Genomic DNA, 23,293 nt, shown 5'->3' on the forward strand with positions numbered 1-23,293 from the left:
GAGGTGATATGTTAATTAATGATGTAATTATGCCTCAATGTACATATATCAATATACATATATCAAAACATCGTGTCATATGCCACAAATATGTTTAATCTTTTAATCAGTTAAAATGATTTTAAAAATTAGTTTGGAGTTGTAGCTCAGTGGTAGGGCACTTGCCTAGCATGTATAATGCACTGGGTGCGACCCTCAGCACACATAAAAATAAATAAATAAAATAAAGATACTGTGTCCATCTACAACAACAACAACAAAACAAATTAACACTGCCAGCCAGGTACGGTGGCACATGCTTATAATCCCAGCAACTTGGGAGGCTGAGGTAGGAGGATACAAATTCAAAGCCAGCCTCAACACTTAGTGAGGCCCTGAACAACTCAGCAAGACCCTGCCTCTAAAATAAAAATATAAAAAGGGTTGCAAATGTTGCTTAGTAGTTATTTACCCCTTTCAATCCCCAGTACCAAAAACAAAACTAAACCAAAAAATTAATATTGCCATATCACCAAATGTCACTGGGAAAGGGGTCCAAGGAGGTTCCCAGAGGGAGGGGATCAGAACAACCAGGTTCTTGATGTTCACCAAGAAAAATAATTCAGGACATAGAGGAGTGACAGGCTGACTCTTTTTTTTTTTTTTTTTCTTATTTAGATTCTGAGGATTGAACCCAGGGTGCTCTGACACTGAGCTTCATCCCATCCTTTTTAAAAAATTTGAATCAGGGTCTTCCTAAATTGCCAAGACTCACCTCAAATTTATGATTGTCCTGTGTCACTCTTCTAAGTAGCTGGGATTACAGGTGTGTGTCACTGTACCCAGCTCAAGTTGATATCATTTTTTTTTTTTTTCCATATGGGGAATTGAACCCAGAGGCACTTAACCACTGAGCCACATCCCAGGATTTTTTTTTTTTTTTTTTTTTTTTTTTGAGACAGAGCCTTACTATGTTGTTGAGGCTGGCTTTGGACTCATGATCCTCCTGTCTCAGCTTCCCTAGCTGCTGGGATTACAGGCATGTGCAACTGTACCCAGCATCAAGTTGATTTCTTAAGCAATCAAAGCAACACACACTCAGAATTAAATATTTTATTGACAACTGTTGAAAGTAGGTGAGGGTGGGCACAGGGAAGTTTGTTAAAGTATGCTTCCTACTTTTATGTTTGGAAATTTTCATGAATTAAAAAAATAGCAACTGTGATTAAATACAAATAGGTAAGGACAGTAGAGTGAGTATTGGCTATTGGATTTGGCAATATGAAGTCACTGGCAACCTTGAGAAGAGTTGTGGCAGTAGAATGGTGATATTTATACTGAAGTTCAGCAAGAACTAATTGGTAGCAAATGAATGTGGTTGTGGTCAACAGCCTTAAGATGATCCCAAAGCCCCACTTCCTTTTCTTGTGTGACTTGCTTATATCAATAGACTATGGCAACATTTAAATGTCTGTTAGACTTTACATCCAATGGATCATAACTCACCATCTAGGATGGGTATGGTGGCATACGCCTGTAATTCCAGGGGCTTGGGAGGCTGAATCAGAAGGATCTTGAATTCAAAGCCAGCCTCAGAAATTTAGTGAGGCCCTAAGAAACTCAGTGAGGCCCTGTCTCTAAACAGAATACAAAAAAAGGGCTGGGGATGTGGTTCAGTGATTGAGTGCCTCTGGGTTCAATCCTTGGTACCAAAAAAGTATAACAATTCACCATTTTCAAACAGTATACTGTGTGGTACTTATGGTTATAAATACAGATTGTGTGGTGATACAGTCTGAGAATTGTGGAACTAAGAAACATCTTTCTATTGTGCCATATATGCTACTACTCAGATGCCTTTTTTTATGTTAAATTAACAAGTACATATTGAACACGTTCTTTCAGCAAAGACTTATGTTAGAAAATTGAGATATCATTCAGTAGTTCTTCTTTTACATATTCTCTTCCTAAGACCTCAAAGGGTCTTAGACATATTATGCTTAATTTTTCAAAAAACCCCATGGAGTCACATAGGATAGACATTATCAGTGCTTTGGAACTGGAAGTTCTGAATTAGAAAATACACATTCTCCCAAAGTCATACCATTACAGCATGAAAGTTTAAAACCCAACCTCAACTCTAAAACCTAAGGTATTTTAAAATAATCAACTTCAAAATAGTGTTTATTTTCTATATCATTTCAATATTTTTCTGCATAGAAAAAATTAAAAGGTTTAATAAAGTTATGTTAGTCAACTTTTCACTGCTGGCATATACCTGAGAAAAACAGCTTCAAGGAGGAAAGAGTTATGTTGGCTGATGATTTCAGAGGTCCCTAGTTGATTGGCCCCATTGCTTTGAGGCTTAGGTGAGGCAGAACATCATGGCAGAAGGGTGTGGTGGAGGGAAACTGCTCAGCTCATGGCAGCCAGGAAGCAGAACAGGGGGCAGCAAGGAAGAGACTAGGGACAAGATATCCTATCCAGGGTATGCCCCATGATCCACTTCCCAAACAGGCCCCATCTCCTAAGGTCTCTACCAGCTGCCAATAATGCCATCAAATTATTCATTTGTCAATGGATTAATCCATGATGAGGTCAGAATCCTCATGATCCAATCCCATCCCAACACCTCACCTCTGACTATTGCTGTATTGAGGACCAAGCCTTCAACACACAAACCTTTAGGGAATGTTCAATCCCCATGTATCACAGTAGTTTCGAATAGTCATTAAATGTCATTTGAAGGCAAACAAAAATGTCTCAAAATTGAATATAACCTAATGTTTTGTGTAAATTCTCACACCAGTGATTCATAATGTTTCCTTTTTTCCCCAAGCCTTCATATCAACAATCCTCCCACCTCCAACAGAGTTCTCAGAACCATAGCTTATTTCATTGCCTAAAAAATCTGTAGATATTAAAGAAATGGGGGGTGGATGGGTAGATAAATTGAAGCACTAGAGCCAGGCATGGTGGTACACATCTGTAATCCCAGTTACTCAGAAGGCTGAAGCAGGAGGATCATGAGTTTGAGGCCAGCCTGAATAACTTAGTGAGACCCACTCTCAAAATAAAAAATAAAAAGGGCTGGGGACTTAGAGCACCCCTGAGTTCATTACCCAATACTACAAAGGAAAAGAAAAGAAAAAGCAACACAGAAAGAGTTAAGATAAAAAATAATAAAAAACAATAAATAGTGATTTATTAAAATGAATAATGCTGCCAACACATATTAAAAAACACTGTGAAGTTACACTTGACCTACCTAGGACTTAATGAAGGTCCTAAACTCACTCTCAACAGATATTTGAAAGGTACTGAAACTGATAAAAATCTAAAAAAAAAAAAAAGAAAACATTAAAATTTAAATAATCTTTGTAGCTGGGCGGGTTGTAGCTCAGTGGAAGAGTACTTGCCTAGCATGTATGAGGCACTGGGTTTGATTCTCAGCACCACATACCAATAAATAAAATAAAGGTCCATCAACCACTAAACTATATTTTTAAATATTAAAAACAATCTTGTACCCATCCAAGGTGGTTTATGCCTGTAATCCCAGCTGCTTAGAAGGCTGAAGCAAGGAGATCATAAATTTGAGGCCAGCTGGGAAACTCACCAAGATCCTATCTCAAAATAAAAAAGAAACAAGTTGGGATGTAACTCAGTGGTAAAGTGTCCCTGGGTTCAATTCTCAATAGAAACACATAGACACACACACACACATACCCCTGTATGACTTAAATTATTTAAGTGCACATTAATATTCCGTTATGAAAGAAAATGTGTAAAATGGCACATGTTTAGCATATGCAAGGCCATGAGTTCAACACCCAGCACCAAAGGAAAAAAAAATACCAAACCCAAGCTATGAAATGACAAAATTGATCTGCTTAAGTCTAACCACTACCCAATCCCTTCCTCACTCTTTAACCTAATTATAGATTAGCCACTGTACATTCCATCTTCTCCTTATGCTGCAAAATCCTTCTGACCTGTTCCTCATGATCTAAAGCAAAGTCTGAGGATAGTCACCTGTCACCTATTTTAGATATTCTATGCTTTTTTGGGGGGGGCACTATTGGGGGCTGTTCCTAGGGTGCTCTATCATTGAACTATAACCCCAGCCCTTTTTATTTATTCATTTATTTTGAGACAGTATTTAGCTATAGTGCCGGGGTTATTCTTGAATTAACACTCCTCCTACCTCAGTCTCCTAAAATGCTAGGATTATAAGTAAGTGCCACCATGCCAGCCTTGCCCTTACTTTTCTATTCAAGTGGTAACATTTTGCCAGTTTGTCTCCTCCAAATGGGTAATTTCTCTCCCCCAAATGGGTAATTTATCACACTTTATTGTTACCTTCCAGCATCTTAAATAACACATGCAAAGTGGTCAGACTTTAGAGGTGCCCCCACACAAAGAGCTAAATATTTCATTTGTAACCAAAATGCTTAAAAATTGAGTGAAAGATATATTTAATACAGCCAAACAACAGATAAACATTTATAGTTACTGAATTGGAAAAGAATTTATATATTGTACAAAAAAGATCAAACTTTGTTAAGAACTATTGGTTAGGAGAATGGTAGGGCTCAATGCTTGAGAATAAATTTAAAAAAATATCAGAGAAGCAAAGTGGGAAGAACATCTGAAATCTTTCTGCCCAGGGATACATACTGTTGACATTTTAGTATACATATGTCAATCTCTGGGCTGGGGATGTTGCTCAGTGGTAGAACACATGCCTAGCATATGCAGGACCCTGGGTTCAATCCCTAGCACTGCAAAAGAGAACAATAATAGTTACTTTGATATCTGAATGGCCACATTCTTACTGACTTATCATTTCCATTTAAAATCTGGAGTTCTCAACTGAACTTTAAACTCAACTCTAAATTGCCCTAGGCTGCCTTTCTTACCTGAGTCTTTTTGGCCAACCACCTCTCTTATTCCTGCTCAGTTCTGCAGATTTTTTTCTTCCTAGGCCATATCAATCATGGTTTTGCCTCAGCAAATTCAAACCTGATATTTGTCTGTGACTCTCACTCACCCCAGATATTTTCATAGTTCCCCTCAAACATAATTCAGGTGTTTTAACGCAAATGTTACTATGGAAGGGAAGAATCTCTGACCATCTTCCTAAAATAGCATTCCTGTAGCCTTCTTTTCTTATTTTTTTTTTTTTACTTTCTTCAGAGCTCTGATACACCCAACATTAAACAGTATATTAACTATCAAGTTTTCTCTGATGCTTCTTAGACTCTAAGTTCCAAGGAGGCATGGGTATCTAAACAGTGCCTGGCCAGGCACAATTAACTAAAATTAACTGAAAATATAATTATGAAGACTTGACTCTTAAAAAAATCAACAGTAAATTTCAACTTAAGGGTACAAACTTAGAAGTCACACCCAATCTCAATCCAGACTTGTTCCTAGATGTCCCATCTAAGCATCAAATGAGAGGCATTATTGGATAACCTTCAATTTTTTTTCTTATGTTAAAATTCCTTTTAATTATTTACCATTTATTAAGTGCATAACCAGTACTTTAAAAATGTATAACACTTTGTAAGTACAAATAATATTTCATTTCATCCCTGAAAGCGAAAACAAGAAACAAAAATGTCTGCATCTCATCAGAGACCAATCATTTCACACTTTACCTGGCAATGATATATAATTAATTTCTTCACATAAAGGTTCAGAAAAGACAGTTTAAAAAATCATCATTTATGAAACAATATTTTCTCACACTTATTTCAACAAAATATTATAATTATTGCTACTATTTGTGGTAGCATATTATAATAATGTGAAAACAATATCTAAAACTAAATTTAATCTAGAAACTAGCTGCGCTTCAGCAGCTATTATAGAGAATAAATACTACAACATGTAGGGTACCACATAGCAATTAAATTTGTTACAAGGGAAATTTAAATAAAGGTGTACTTTTTTCTATACTAAAATTACCCTAGATAGATATTTCTTGTGCTGTATACAGTATCTGAAAGGATAGCCAATCTTTATAATTTAAATATATCTTAATTGTTCTTAATTATTTTAAGTGGTCATTATATTAAATGAAAACCTAATCACAAAGGTTTCATAAAGCATGATACTCTTACATAACATCAAGTAATATTAACATTTTTCTAAGCAATGTTATGCAGCACAAACACCTTCATTATACTGTTACTATGGAAGGGAAGGTATCTCTGACCATCTTCCTAAAATAGCATTCCTGTCACCTTCTTTTCTTATTATTTTTACTTTCTTCAGATTTCTCTGATACACCCAACATTAAACAGTTAACAGATTTAACTATCAGGTTTTCTGGTAGTTAAAATCCTCAAGAATACCCTCTTCCCCACCAATAAAACAAAAGCAAACTCACCCAAACGTGGAAATAATGTGCGTTCCCGCCACATAAATACTCAAGGGGTCAAATGCTGTTTTTTGTTTGTTTGTTTAGACAGGGTCTTACTATGTTGTTTGTTTAGACAGGGTCTTACTATGTTGCCCAGGCTGGCCTTGTACTCTTGATTCTCCAGCCTCAGCCTCCCAAGCAGCTGGGACTGCAGTCATGGGAAACTGCAACCAGCTAAAAATAAAATAAAAAGGCTAGGGTTGTGGCTCAGTGGTTAAGCACCCAGGGTTGAATCTCCAGTATAAAGTGAAAGAAAGAGCTTCCTTTCTTTCTTTCTTTCTTCTTTCTTTCTTTCTTTCTTTCTTTCTTTCTTTCTTTCTTTCTTTCTTTCTTTCTTTCTTTCTTTCTTCTTTCTTTCTTTTTTAAAGACCTTTCAATCAGGAGTTGAGTAGTGGGAAGGGAAAGGAGGAGAGGTATTGGGAAATGAAACTGATAAGATTATATTGTGTGCATATATGAGCAGGTCACAATGAATCCCATTATGATGTATAATTATGCACTAATTGTTGAACCATGACACAAAGAAAAGACCACTGACTGCAATTTTAAACCAAATTAAATCAAGCTTATATTGTGTACATGAAGAGATGGCCAGCTGCTGTCTCACCTGAAACCCAGGACAGAGATCAGCCCAGCTCTCAAGGAAGAAAAGATTTTTATAGCATGAAAAGTTACAAAAGGGGGTGTTTGGGGAATTTATAGCCACAGGATTCTGGCAAATGTAATACGAAGAGCAGTTAACAGATTAATGATTTACATGGCTTGATATTTCAAGGTAAGGAGTAAATTCAGATCCCAACATCAGAATTTATGAGGTGCTGCTGAGGTTTGAGAGAGGGTTGTTATCTGGTCATGGAGAGCCAGGTATGGGTGAGTTCAGAGCACAGGCAAGAATTCCAAACAAGTTTAGAAATCTCAGTATTTTATAGTAAAACAGAAATGAACTTTTCGTGACTTTGTGATGAGATGGCTCCCAATCTTAAGATAAAATTAGGCTATGTTCATCACTAATAAAATTACTTTAAAAATATAATATTATCTGGCAAATAAGAGAGAACTACATATATTTTTAAATCCTTCAGCAATAAGACTAAAACTAGATCTCTGGTTGCCCAGGCAGTCACCTTCTTTATAACATTTGAAATAGCAACCTAGACCAAACAAGTGTAAATAGAATCATGGGGTGCGGGTAGGAGAATTCCTAAAAACTTAACATAAAATGAAGTTAAATTTCTAAGTGTTTTGGCACCAAGCTGAGTTTTGACATGAATTATGAAGATATGGTCTAATCATTAATTAGTGTTAAGGTTAGAAATAGCAATTAAAGGAAAAGGTAAAAATGAATGAGACACAATGTTGAATTGTTTGTTAATATTTTCTTTTTTTTTTAAAGAGAGAGAGAGAGAGAGTTTTTTAATATTTATTTTTTAGTTTTCAGCGGACACAACATCTTTTGTTTGTATGTGGTGTTGAGGATCAAACCCGGGCTGCACGCATGCCAGGCGAGCGTGCCACCGCTTGAGCCACATCCCCAGCCCCTTGTTAATATTTTCTTAATGAGTTTCTCATGTATATTCAGGAAAGACATTGATCTGTAGTTTTTATTATATTGTCTTTGGTTTTGGTATAAGAGTGATACTAGCTTCATAGACAAATTGGGAAGGTGCCTTCTTCTATTTTCTAGAGAGTATATAGAATTATTTCAATTATTCTTTAAAGTACCAAGAGAATTCTCCAGCAAAAACTTCTAGGCCTAGAGATTCTTTTGAAGGGGAGTTAATTATATATTCAATTTCCCTAATAGCTAAAGAACTTCATAAAACACTCAAAAAATGTTAGTACCAAATTGATCATCAGTAGAAACTAAATGAAAGGTACATTTATAAAATGAATCAATATTGTCATTAAAAAGCATGACCTATATGCATTAAAATGGAAACATAGCCACAGTAATTAAGTGAAAACAAGTAAGTTACAAATAGTATGCACAGTACAATCCCATTCATTCAAAACAAACAATGGATTGGAGAATATACAAATACACCATATATTAGCAAATTACAGCTTGCTGGCTTCCTATCTTTGTAAATAAAATTTTACTGGAACACAGCTAGGCTCATTTAATGCAACAGATACTATAAGACCAACAAAGCTGAAAATCATTACTATTTACCTTTTAATAAAAAGTATGCCAAACCCTGATTATCTAAATTAACTGAGATTCTTTCTGCTCCCCTTATCTGTTATACATATTTTTCTATAATATGTGAATAATTATAATACACATAATATTTTTATAAACAAATATGATTAAAAATTCTTTGTGGAATTGCTTAAATACTATATGACCATTAAATGATGCAGAAATATATTAACTGACACAGAAATATCTCTACCATATATTGTTTTTAAATATCCATGCACAGATCTCATTTTTGCTTTTAAACCAAGTTTGTGTGCATGTTTATGCACAGAGAAGAAGTATAGTATGTTTTTTTTTTTTTTTTGGATTGATACATACCAATTGTATGTGTTTATGGGGTATAATGTGATATTCATACATGTATACCATATATACTGATCAAATTAGGTAATTAGCATCTCTGTCTTCTTATTTTTTTAGAGCCTTTCAGATCCTCTCTTCTAATTATGCATAAAAATACATTAAGTTATTGTAAACTATAGTCAACCCACTGTACTACAGAACTGTAGAACTCATATCCTTTGTGTTTTGGTACCTGGTTTTCCAACTATCCTCTTTTCCCCTTCCCCCACCTTTCCCAGTTGCTTGTAATCATTATTCTACATTCACATTAATTTTTTTTTAAAGAGCAAATACTTTCCAATGCTTGTTATTTTCTAAGACCTACACCATTTGTGTGATTCTCAGAGGACATGATCATCTGACATAGAGGGATATTGAATTCCACATATGATAAAATGAGGTGGTGCTTGTCTTTTTGTGTCTGACTTATGTCAATTAACACAATGTCTTCCAGATCTATCCATTGTGCAGCAAACGGCAGGACTTCATTCTTTTTTTATGGCTGAATAATATTCCCTTGTGAATATATACTATATCTTCTTTATTGGTTCATTTGTTGATGGACATGTTCCATATACAAGTATAGTATGTTAACAGTGATTATATTTGTTTTTTTTTATTGGTTGTTCAAAACATTACAAAGCTCTTGACATATCATATTTCATACATTAGATTCAAGTGGGTTATGAACTCCCATTTTTACCCCAAATACAGATTGCAGAAGTGATTATATTTGTGTAGTAGAACTACCAGTGATACTACTTAATTATTTTTGAATTGTCATTTTTTTAACAAAAAACATGTGTTATTAATTATAAAAAACAAATGAATGTGAAAGTTTTGTTTTTTAAAAATGGCCAGGCATAGTGCACACACCTATAACCCAATGACAGACTGAGGCAGGAGAATTGAAAGTTCCAGATCAGCCTTGGCAACTTAGCTGGACCCTATCTCAAAAAAAAAAAAAAAAAAGGCTGTGGATGTGGAGATGTAGCTCAGTGGCATAGTAACAATGGGTTCAATCTCCAGTATTACAAAACAAATAAACAAACCTTTTATCACTGTATACTTTTCTATGTCCTTAAACCCAGGTACAGTCAGAACCTTTTCTTGAGGAGCTAACATTACTACACGCATAATTTAAAGAATTCTAGGTTGATCTGAATGTATAGGTAGTATAATAAAGAGAAACAAAATGGTACAGATTTGAGCAGTGATCTTTGAGACTTTTTAAAAGGTTCTATCTCTTTGCTTTTTAGCAATTTCTTTTTTTCCTCCATAAAGGTATCTATAAGATATCTAGCCATTATACATGGTTGAATAGCATAGTACAGATAGTTGGTTTGTGGAAGGGAGATTTTTTTTTTTTTTTTTGGTGATCCTGAGGATTGAACCCAGAGTTGTTTTGTTTTTGAGACAGGGTCTAAATAAATTGCTGAGAGTTTCACTAAGTTGCTGAGGCTGGCCTTGAACTTGCTACCCTCCTGTCTCGGCCTCCTGAGTCACTGGAATTATAGGCATTCTCTACCTCACCCAGCTACAGATGGCTGGTTTTTAAAATACCACTATTATTGTGCTCAACTAGAAGGAATTTTCTTTCAAACATTTTTCCTGCTCTGTAAGAATCTGCTTCTTCATTGTTTCTATCAGTGTTCTTGAACTAAACAGTATGCAAAACAATATAATGTTAGTATCAGTATCTGTGACAAGGACCTCCTTCTCAGTTTATTTACACCCACCTTAATCTCTAGACACCTAAATTTGATTCTTTTTTTAAAATATATTTTTAGTTATAGAGGGATACGGTATCTTTATTTTATTTATTTATATGTGGTGCTGAGGATCAAACCCAGTGCTTCACATGTGTTAGGCAAGTGCTCTACCACTGAGCCACAACCCAGGCCCTAAATTGGACTCTTAAAAGCATATACAAACCAACACTTGTAACTTCAAGAAAATCATCATATGCTAATTCCCAATACCTCATTCACATACTAAACTGCTTACCTAAAATGGATGAATTTTAAATAAGAAGTAGGAAAAGCGAAGAAGCAATCCAATTTTCCCCACAGAACCCCATCCCCAAAATGCCCAGGAATTTTATGCCATGTATTACAGAAAACAGGATAAAGAAAGAACTTTAAAAAAGGACTGTGTGAAAATCTGTTTATGTAGCAATTTGATTTTCCTAAATTTTCTACATTATCCAAAACCTCCCCCAGTGAAGAAGATGTTAGATGTATTTTCCCATTGGGTAAGGCAGTTGAGTTTCACTGGGTGCCAAGTGAAAATTGGGGGAGTAAATGGACAGCTACATAGTGAGTGCTGAACCAGCCTTCTTCATTCTGCCTTTTTTATCTACTCAGATCCCAGAGCACTTATAGGCCTATATTCCCCAACAAGAGATGAGAGTATTTTTCTAGGATTTCTGGTTACCTGAACAGGAAAGACTAAAATATACTGATATTAGATATAATCCCAAATAAAAAAATTTACTGATATAATAGCCCTCTTTATTCTCAGGGAATATATTTCATAATCTCCAGTGGATGCCTGAAACCACAGATACTGCTGAACACTAGATACATGACATATTTTCCTATCCATACAATAAAGTTTAATTTATAAATTAGGCACAGCAAGAATTTAATGATAATAACTTATCATAGATCTTAGCAATATCAGCATATGATATTTTCCCCCCTTAAGTCTAGATCTTTCATCCGTGCACTAACAGGAAGCACTTTATGCTTCTCTTTGACAAATGTGAATTGCCAGCATCACTACTCTTGCACTTTGAAGTCATTATTAAAAAAAATAAGGAGGCCAATAAGGGTCTGGAATGTAGCTCAGTGGCAGAGCACTTGCCTAGCAAACACAGGTCCTGGGTTTCATCCCCAGCATGGCACATTCACACAGCAAAAAACCCACAAAAAGTAGGATAAGGATTACTTGAACAGAAGCAGCACAGTGTTAATGCAACAGTTGAACTGATAACCAAGATGGCTACACTAACAGGAAGGTAGTGTACACAAAGTAGATACACTGGACAAAATGATGATTCACATTCTGGGAGGAATGGAATGGAAAGGCATGAGATTTCATCATGCTGCTTAGAATAATGTACAATTTAAAACTTAAGATGTATTTCTGGAATTTTCCATTAAATATTTTTGAACAGTGTTTGATGACAGGTAACTGAAACTACATAGAGTTGAAACCATGGGAAAGGGTAGACTGCAGTATTATGTAATAAAGAATTTAGTTTGTCTTTGTCTCTGGTTCCTGGGAGGTAGCCACCAAGTGCTTGGAATTTCCTAAATGATGCAAGTCTTTGTTAGTCAAGGTAGACCTCTGGGACAACATCTGTTAGTTTACATTAATGAAGCAACTCAGAGTAGGCCCCTAGATCTCTTGTGCTAATGAGATAACTCAGGATGGTGGCTGGCCATCCCAGAAAAATCAAGTATATGATTACAAGATTGGGGATTTCAGGTAACCTCCGGAAAAGGAGGAAGGTTAGAGATTGAATTCACCCATGTGGCCAATGATTCAATCACTCATGCCTGTACAAAAAATTCCCAACAAAAACCCTGCACATGGAAGTTTGAGCAAACTTCACTAGTCAGTAATACTCTGCAATTCTTTTCCCAGGACTGAGGACTGAATTCAGGGACACTCCACCATTGAGATATATCCCCAGCACTCTGTGTATGTTTTTATAGTGCTGGGGATTGAACACAGGGCCTTGTGCATGCAAAGCAAGCACTCTACCTACTGAGCTATATTCCCAGCCCCTCTATTTTTTGAGACAGGGTCTCATTAAGTTGGCAAGACTGGCCTAGAACTTTCAATCCTCCTGCCTCAGTATTCCAAGGAGCTGGGATTACAGATGTGTGCCACCACATCTGAATAATACTATGCATGTTATCACACCCTAATCTGCCTTGATGTGCCGGGAGGGTTATGCATACTGATTCCATGGAGACAAGACAATAGAAACTGTATCTGGAGTCCTCCCAAACCTTGCCCCATGTGTATCTCCCTTTGGCTGGTTCTAATTTGTACCCTTTTGCATAATACCACTGTTATAAGCAGCACAGTAACTTAATTGAGTTCTGTGAGTGGTTCTAGAAAACTATCAAACATGAGGGAATGGTAAAGCCTGAATTTGTAGTGAGATGGTCAGGAGCAAGGGTGGCTTGGGGATATTCAGCCTGTGGCTGGTGTCTAAAGTGAGGGCAGTTATATGGAGGACTGTGCCCTTAACCTGTGAAGTTTGGCTAACTCCAGGTAGTTGGTATCAGAAGTTATTTAAATATTAAAGCTATAACTAAAGAAACGTTCCCACCAGATCATCTTGAAGTGAATACCACCCAACAACTCAGTACTTCCATCAACTTTTTAATATCCCAATTTTGTCCCATTGTCCCAGAAATGGAACACCTATAAAAATTTAAGCCTGGTACCTTGGTGTATGCCTGTAATCCCATTGGCTTGGAAGGCTGAGGCAGGAGGATCACAAGTTCAAAGCCAACTTCACCAAAAGCGAGGTGCTAAGCAACTCAATGAGACCCTGTCTCTAAAGAAAATATAAAATAGGGCTGAGGATGTAGCTCAATGGTAGAGTGGTTGCCTACTATGCATGAAGCCCTGGGTTCAGTCCCCAGTACCGTGGCGCACGTACACACACACACACACACACACACAAAACCCCTGCAAAACTTTAATATATAAATGTATACTACAGGTTTTTTCAACATGGCGGCGGGCACAGAGAGATCAAGTCTCTGACTTCTTCAGCTGCGCGGGCATAGGGAGTCGTAAATTGTCTAAATGCTGTTTGCTCAGGATCACTAGGCAATGCTGAGCTGACGTGGATCTGGGGCGAACAGTCTGGGCCCCTCAGAACACAAACACCGAGCTCGGATCGGCTGCATTCAAGATCGCCTGCTTCTCGTGACTCAGCACTAACGATCCCGCTGAAATAACTGGTCGGCCCATCTGAACTTACAGAGGTAAAAGCCAACCGAGCCTTCATAGGCAGTGGCCACAGGATTGAAACGGGGCTTGGGAAAGACAGTCAGGACCCACCTGTTGCATTGGTCACCCGGCAAAGGGAACGAATGGTCACCATTTGCACGGGATACCACCATGGCAGAGAACTGACGTCACGGGCGGAGGAGATAACTTCATTGAAACCAGCGCGACAGGTGTGTAATCCCCTAGCCATCTCTCTCCACACAGCGGGGAAACCTTAAGGGCCCCTCCCAGCTCTCCCGTAAGGGCCCCTCCCAGCTCTCCTGTGAGCGCCATAGCCAGACCGAGGGAATCAGGAGTGGCGCGGGACTCGCAGCGCGGAACTCCTGGCTACCGCTCCCACCAGTGCTGACAACTGAGGTCTCTTGCACCAGCTACCGGGGGGGTGGCTACCGGAGGGCAAGCAAATTCACAGTCAAACAGAACAAGAAGTAACATGAGCAGCATGAAAAAGTAAGGAAGAAAAGGAGTACAAACAATGCAGGACAGCCTAAATATTCAGGAGGACCTAGAGTCATCAGAAAAATGGTCATATAAAGAACTCAAGGAATACCTTAGACAGATGGAATGGAACCTTAAAGAGGATACGAGACAGCAAATCCAAACAGTGAAAGAACACATTGAAAATGAATTACATAAACAGATAAAAGAAGAAGTTAAGCATCTTTATCAGGAGATAGAGATTATAAAAAAAAATCAAACAATAATTCTAGAAATGAAGGAAATGATCAACCAAATTAAAAACTCAATTGAGAGTATCACTAACAGAGTGGAGCAAGTAGAAGCCAGAACGTCAGATAATGAAGACAAAATATATCATCTTGAAAAGAGTCTAGCCAACTCAGAAAGGCTGGTAAAAAATCACAAGAAAAACATCCAAGAGATATGGGATAACATAAAAAAACCAAACTTACGAGTCATCGGGATAGAGGAAGGTACAGAGATTCAATCCAAGGGAATGAGTAACCTGCTGAATGAAATAATTACAGAAAACTTTCCAGAAATAAAAAAGGAAACGGATATACAAATTGTAGATGCATACAGGACACCAAGCATACAAAATCACAGTAGACCAATGCCAAGACACATTGTTATGAAGATATCCAATATACAGAACAAAGAGAAAATATTAAAAGCTACAAGAGAAAGGAGGCAGATTACATTCAGGGGTAAACCAATAAGGTTAACAACGGATTTTTCATCACAGATGCTGAAAGCATGAAGAACCTGGAACAACGTATTTCAAACACTGAAAGACAATGGATGCCAACCAAGAATTCTGTATCCAGCAAAATTAAGCTTCAGGTATGACAACAAAATAAAAATCTTTCATGATAAACAAAAGTTAAAAGAATTTGCAGCCAGAAAACCAGCATTGCAAAGCATCTTGAGCAAAACACTACACGAGGAAGAAATGAAAAACAATAACCAAAACCATCAGTGGGAAGTGCCTCTGTAAAGACAGAGGGTGGGGAGAAAGCTAATCATGGAGAAACAAACTAAATTAAAAAAAAAGAAGATAAATAATCAAACATGGCTGGAAGTACAAACCATATATCAATAGTAACTCTAAATGTTAATGGCTTAAACTCTCCAATAAAGCGACATAGGCTGGTAACATGGATTAAAAAACAAATCCAACAATATGCTGCCTCCAGGAGACACATCTGATTGGAAAAGACATACACAGGCTGAAGGTGAAAGGTTGGGAAAAAATATACCACGCACATGGTCCTCGTAAGCAAGCAGGGGTGGCCATCCTCATATCGAATAAAATCGACTTCAAGACTAAGTTAATCAAAAGGGATAAGGAAGGACATTATATACTGTTAAAAGGAACCATTCACCAACAAGACATAACAATTATCAATATTTATGCACCAAATAATGGTGCTGCGACGTTCATAAAACAAATTCTCCTCAAGTTCAAGAATCAAATAGACCACAACACAAAAATTATGGGTGACTTCAACACACCTCTCTCACCATTGGACAGATATTCCAAACAAAAGTTGAATAAAGAAACTATAAGAACTCAATATCACAATCAATAACCTAGACTTAACCGACATATATAGAATATATCGTCCATCATCAAGTGGATATACTTTTTTCTCAGCAGCACATGGATCCTTCTCAAAAATAGACCATATATTATGCCATAGGGCAACCCTCAGTAAATATAAAGGGGTGGAGATAATACCATGCATTTTATCTGATCATAATGGAATGAAACTGGAAATCAATGATAAAAGAAGGAAGGAAAAATCCTACATCACATGGAAAATGAACAATATGTTACTGAATGATCAATGGGTTACAGAAGACATAAAGGAGGAAATCAAAAAATTCTTAGAGATAAATGAAAATACAGACACAACATATCGGAATCTATTGGACACAATGAAAGCAGTTTTAAGAGGGAAATTCATCGCCTGGAGGTCATTCCTCAAAAAAGGAAAAACCAACAAATAAATGAGCTCACACTTCATCTCAAAGCCCTAGAAAAGGAAGAGCAAAACAACAGCAAATGTAGCAGAAGGCAAGAAATAATTAAAATCAGAGCGGAAATCAACGAAATTGAAACAAAAGAAACTATTGAAAAAATTAACAAAACTAAAAGTTGGTTCTTCGAAAAAATAAATAAGATCGACAGACCCTTAGCCATGCTAACAAAGAGAAGAAGAGAGAGAACTCAAATTACTAACATACGGGATGAAAAAGGCAATATCACAACAGATGCTACAGAAATACAGAAGACAATTAGAAATTATTTTGAAAACCTATATTCCAATAAAATAGAAGCTAGTGAAGACATCGATAAATTTCTTAAGTCATATGATATGCCCAGACTGAGTCAGGAGGATACTCACAACTTAAACAGACCAATATCAATGGATGAAATAGAAGAAGCAATCAAAAGACTACCAACCAAGAAAAGCCCAGGACCGGATGGGTATACAGCGGAGTTTTACAAAACCTTTAAAGAAGAATTAATACCAATACTTTTCAAGTTATTTCAGGAAATAGAAAAAGAGGAAGCTCTGCCAAATTCATTCTATGAGGCCAACATCACCCTGATTCCGAAACCAGACAAAGACACTTCAAAGAAAGAAAACTACAGACCAATATCTCTGATGAACCTAGATGCAAAAATCCTCAATAAAATTCTGGCGAATCGGATACAAAAACACATCAAAAAAATTGTGCACCATGATCAAGTTGGATTCATCCCTGGGATGCAAGGATGGTTCAATATACGGAAATCAATAAATGTTATTCACCACATCAATAGACTTAAAGATAAGAACCATATGATCATCTTGATAGACGCAGAAAAAGCATTTGACAAAGTACAGCATCCCTTTATGTTCAAAACTCTAGAAAAACTAGGGATAACAGGAACTTACCTTGACATTGTGAAAGCTATCTATGCTAAGCCTCAGGCTAGCATCATTCTGAATGGAGAAAAATTGAAGGCATCCCCTCTAAAATGTGGAACAAGACAGGGATGCCCTCTATTACCACTTCTATTCAATATAGTTCTCGAAACACTGGCCAGAGCAATTAGACAGACGAAAGAAATTAAAAGCATAAAAATAGGAAAAGAAGAACTTAAATTATCACTATTTTCGGATGACATGATTCTATACCTAGAAGACCCAAAAGGGTCTACAAAAAAACTACTAGAACTAATAAATGAATTCAGCAAAGTGGCAGGATATAAAATCAACATGCATTAATCAAAGGCATTTCTGTATATCAGCGACAAAACTTCTGAAACGGAAATGAGGAAAAACACTCCATTCACAATATCCTCAAAAAAAAAAAAAAAAACTTGGGAATCAACCTAACAAAAGAGGTGAAAGATTTATACAATGAAAACTACAGAACCCCAAAAAGAGAAGTAGAAGAAGATCTTAGAAGATGGAAAAATATACCCTGTTCATGGATAGGCAGAACTAACATCATCAAAATGGTGATATTACCAAAAGTTCTTTACAGGTTTAATGCAAATGCCAATCAAAATCCCAATGGCATTTCTTGTAGAAACAGATAAAGCAATCATGAAATTCATATGGAAAAATAAAAGACCCAGAATAGCAAAAGCAATTCTAAGCAGGAAGTGTGAATCAGGCGGTATAGCAATATCAGATTTCAAACTATATTACAGAGCAATAGTAACAAAAACAGCATGGTACTGGTACCAAAACAGGCGGGTGGACCAATGGTACAGAATAGAGGACACAGAGACTAATTCACAAAGCTACAACTATCTTATATTTGATAAAGGAGCTAAAAGCATGCAATGGAGGAAGGATAGCATCTTCAACAAATGGTGTTGGGAAAACTGGAAATCCATATGCAACAAAATGAAACTGAATCCCCTCCTCTCGCCATGCACAAAAGTTAACTCAAAGTGGATCAAGGAGCTTGATATCAAATCAGAGACTCTGCGTCTGATAGAAGAAAAAGTTGGCTCCGATCTACATACTGTGGGGTCGGGCTCCAAATTCCTTAATAGGACACCCATAGCACAAGAGTTAATAACAAGAATCAACAAATGGGACTTACTCAAACTAAAAAGTTTTTTCTCAGCAAGAGAAACAATAAGAGAGGTAAATAGGGAGCCTACATCATGGGAACAAATCTTTACTCCTCACATTTCAGATAGAGCCCTAATATCCAGAGTATACAAAGAACTCAAAAAATGAGACAATAAGATAACAAATAACCCAATCAACAAATGGGCCAAGGACCTGAACAGACACTTCTCAGAGGAGGACATACAATCAATCAACAAGTACATGAAAAAATGCTCACCATCTCTAGCAGTCAGAGAAATGCAAATCAAAACCACCCTAAGATACCATCTCACTCCAGTAAGATTGGCAGCCATTATGAGGTCAAACAACAACAAGTGCTGGCAAGGATGTGGGGAAAAGGGTACTCTTGCACATTGCTGGTGGGACTGCAAACTGGTGCGGCCATTTTGGAAGGCAGTATGGAGATTCCTTGGAAGGCTGGGAATGGAACCACCATTTGACCCAGCTATTGCCCTTCTCGGACTATTCCCTGAGACCTTAAAAGATCGTACTACAGGGATACTGCCACATTGATGTTCATAGCAGCACAATTCACAATTGCTAGACTGTGGAACCAACCCAGATGCCCTTTAATAGATGAATGGATAAAAAAAAATGTGGCATTTATACACCATGGAGTATTACGCAGCACTAAAAAATGACAAAATCATGGAATTTGCAGGGAAATGGATGGCACTAGAGCAGATTATGCTTAGTGAAGCTAGCCAATCCCTAAAAAACAAATACCAAATGTCTTCTTTGATATAATGAGAGCAACCAAGAACAGAGCAGGGAGGAAGAGCAGGAAGAAAAGATTAACATTAAATAGAGACATGAGGTGGGAGGGAAAGGGAGAGAAAAGGGAAATTTCATGGTAATGGAGGGAGACCCTCATAGTTACACAAAATTACATATAAGAGGTTGTGAGGGGAATGGGAAAATAATCAAGGAGAGAAATGAATTACAGTAGATGGGGTAGAGAGAGAAGATGGGAGGGGAGGGGAGGGGGGAATAGTAGAAGATAGGAAAGGTAGCAGAATACAACAGTTACTAATATGGCATTATGTAAAAATGTGGATGTGTAACTGATGTGATTCTGCAATCTGTATTTGGGGTAAAATTGGGAGTTCATAACCAACTTGAATCTAATGTATGAAATATGATATGTCAAGAGCTTTGTAATGTTTTGAACAACCAATATAAAAAAAAGAAAGTAAACAAAAAAAACAAAAAAAATAAATGTATACTACATAATTATATAATTAAAATTTATAGTATAACATTAATTAACATAATATATATGTAATCTAGATTATGATTTCTAACCTATATTAATGCACCTGTGTCAATTTTGCTGAAATATTCACGGAATTGAAAATGTGGGACTTAAGGGGTTAATTATTGGCAAAAGGCTAGGGATCATCAGAAATAGTTTGAAGAAACACAAAAGCACTCCAGAAAAGCTGCCATTGACAATCTCAGAGAGATTAAAAAAGAATCAGACTTCTTGGAAATTGAAAATAAATCTCCATAAAGAGAGAGAAAATCTCTCAAAAGTAAAGCAAAAAGTCTGGGTGCAGGGGTGAATGCCTACAATGCCAGCAGCTTGGGAGGCTGAGGTATTGCCATCTATCCTAGCTGGTGACGTATGCTAGGATCACAAATCTGACTATTTCAATACTGTAAGAAAATGGTGAAGAAAGCACACAAACACACAGAAGTACCTTTTCAAAATGCTGGACAGCTCTCTGACCTTAGGGGTCTGTGGAAAGAGAAAGCCACCGGAATTCCTTATTCTTATATAGGGGAGGTTCCATGGAACATTCTATCCCCAAAAGGGCAAAGGGGTAGGATTACCAAGGAACAGGTGAGTGTAACTCAACCCCACCAGGTAATGCCTACTCCTGGAGCCATGCCTCATTATCTGAGTGGAGGTAAAGCCCAAGTTATTGCATGGCCCAATAATTGTTCAGTGTCTTTTGCTGAGGACTTTAGGGCATGTATTTCCAGAGCAGCTCCTGACACTGAAGAGGATTTTGAGTTCAAAGCCAGCATCAGCAACTTAGTGAGGCCTTAAGCAACTCAGTGAGAACCTGTCTCTAAATAAAATATAAAAAATGGCTAGGAATGTTGTCCAGTGGTTAAACACCCCTAGGTTCAATCCCTGGGTCCCCTCAACCCCCCAAAAAATTAAAATAAAAATAAAATATAAATTAATACAGCAAAAGGATAAAGAGAAGAAAAACAGAAAATCTGCTGGGGACATAATTCAATGGCAGAACACTTGCCTAGCATGTGCAAGATCCTGGGTTTGATCCCTATTGTTACTGCTGTTTACTGAGTCCTTGCTTCCCCAATGCTGAAGCATAACACCAGAGAAGCATATCCAGGCAAGAGTAGAGTGGAAAGTGGAAGCCTTTATTAAAGGATAGCAGAAAAGACTTCCTCCCAGAGGAAAATGGGGACCCAAAAGGCGGAATGCGTGGAAAGGGGAGGTCTTCCCTTTTTTTATATCTAAGGTCTTCTTTTAGTCCTCCCACATTCCTGTCCTTTGTTTCCCTCTATCCTGCAGTGATAGAATGCAGGTGGGAAGGCCAAAAGGTGAGGAGATAGGTGGACTGTTGGGGCAGGGAGGAGTAATCTGGGCAGGAAGGGCCTGGGGTGGTTTGATTAGTACCTCCCTTTTTGTTGGGAGGTTCCTTAGGATGGGTTCTAGGCCTTGGAGACATTAATATTTCAATTTTCCCAGGTGCTCTTCTGGTTTCCTGGACTCCATTCTTGATAATGGTCTCCATTTTCTTTATCTTACTCGATATTAGACCGGATTTACCTAACTACACTAACTACCTATCTTCAATATCATATTCCCTAACATAGTCAAAATTTAGATGTATTTCATATAAATGCAAAAGCCTTGAACACAGTCTACAAGAATTAAAGTCATTCCATTAATTAAAAACATACACACACACACACATCCATATACACACACACATACATAATGTAAACTAAGTCATAATGTAAATATTACAACTGAGAAAACCTCTTTAAAATAGGCTACACCTATCCATAACAAAATCCTTAATCTTAAATTTGTCTTGAAATGGAGGATAATTCATGTAGGATTGCCTGAGACATGGCTTGAGTTTATAGAAGTGGTTTTTGTAAGGCCTGTATTCCAGGTGCAGGGAATTCTATGAGGGAGACTGGAGTACTGGATGATGATTCCATCTTCTTTGGAATAAAATAGGTATTACAAAGTTTGGAGGAGGGCATGCAATGAACAGGAATCCCACCTGAAAGAACATTCTTTTTGGCTTGAACTCTATGGTAGCATTTCAGATCAGAGGCAGAGTGTCCTAGAATGGTGAAGTTTCTAGCATTGTATGGACTAAGCAGTTTTTTTTTTTGGGGGGGGGCAGGTACCAGGGATTGAACCCAGGGGCACTCAACCACTGTGCCACATCCCCAGCCCTATTTTGCATTTTATTTAGAGACAGGGTCTCACTGAGTTGCTTAGCACCTCGCTATTGCTGAGGCTGGCTTTGAACTCGTGATTTTCCCACCTCAGCCTCCCAGGCCACCGAGCCCGGCTGGACTAAGCAATTATTGATCCATTGCCTAGAGTGAACAGCATTTGGACAATATTGCTACCTTTTTCAGAAGCTATGAATAGCTGGATGTTGAGGGTTTGAATCAACTTTCAGAAAGGAGAAGTGAAGTGAGCTAAGATAAGCAAAGGCTTGGAAAATTTTATTTATAGGCACAATCTTAAAGTTGTAGATTAGTGTGGAGGAATATCCTGTTTTACCTGAGGAGATATGCTGACAGTGAGAGCTCTCTTTCTTCTTTTGATATTGGGGATTGAATCCAGTGGCGCTTTACCATGGAACTGCATCCTCAGCCCTTTTTCATTTGTTATTTTGAGACAGGCTCTCACTAAGTTGCTGAGAGCCTAAGTTGCAATTCTCAAACTACTAATCCTCCTGCCTCAGACTCCCGAATCACTGTGATTACTTCAGCATGCACTACTGAGCCCAGCTCTACAGTGCTCTCTGCACACACCCATTCCTTCAATAATCCCTCACTGGTTCCCCTGTGTGAGGTCTCTTAAACCTAGAGCAGCAAAAAATTGGTCATCGGCAGATATACTGATGATTTTTCTATCCTGTTATTCCTGATAGTTCAGAAGGGTTTTCCAGAGTATTTCTGCTATATAAGAAACATGAAAAAAAATTGAGTTCAAGGATATGAGTGACTTGCCCAGGGTAGGCACATGTTGACTTTTTGGCTAATGTTTCCTGTTTTGCACAATTAATTTAAAAATGAGTATTTATTTATTTTTGAGATTTTTGTCACACTGAAGCCCCTTAACTGAGAATGCCTTTTGATGACACATCTGGCTGGGGAGGTGGTGATGGACCTGTCCACTAGCAGCATCTCTGGTGATCCTAACTATCAAAGCTAGGAGAACCTGAGGGACAATAGGCAGAAGGGACATCGATGACTCTTCCATCTGTCCTCTCTCACTTGGCTCATCAACTCTCATTCTGGACAGCACACTAGAAATGAAAGTTGTCAAAGGCAGTTCCCAGTTCCCATGAGAACTAACCCAACAATTACCTGCTGTACTTACTTGTCATGGAGCAGGCTCTCCAAGCAACTATAACCATAACAGAGTTCTAAGACATAAGAACTTCCCTTGCTTGA

Source organism: Marmota monax, unplaced genomic scaffold (genome assembly GCF_021218885.2).
Source record: "Marmota monax isolate L192 unplaced genomic scaffold, Marmota_monax_Labrador192_F-V1.1 WCK01_AAM20220418_F8-fsc00057, whole genome shotgun sequence".
Taxonomy (NCBI): Eukaryota; Metazoa; Chordata; class Mammalia; order Rodentia; family Sciuridae; genus Marmota; species Marmota monax.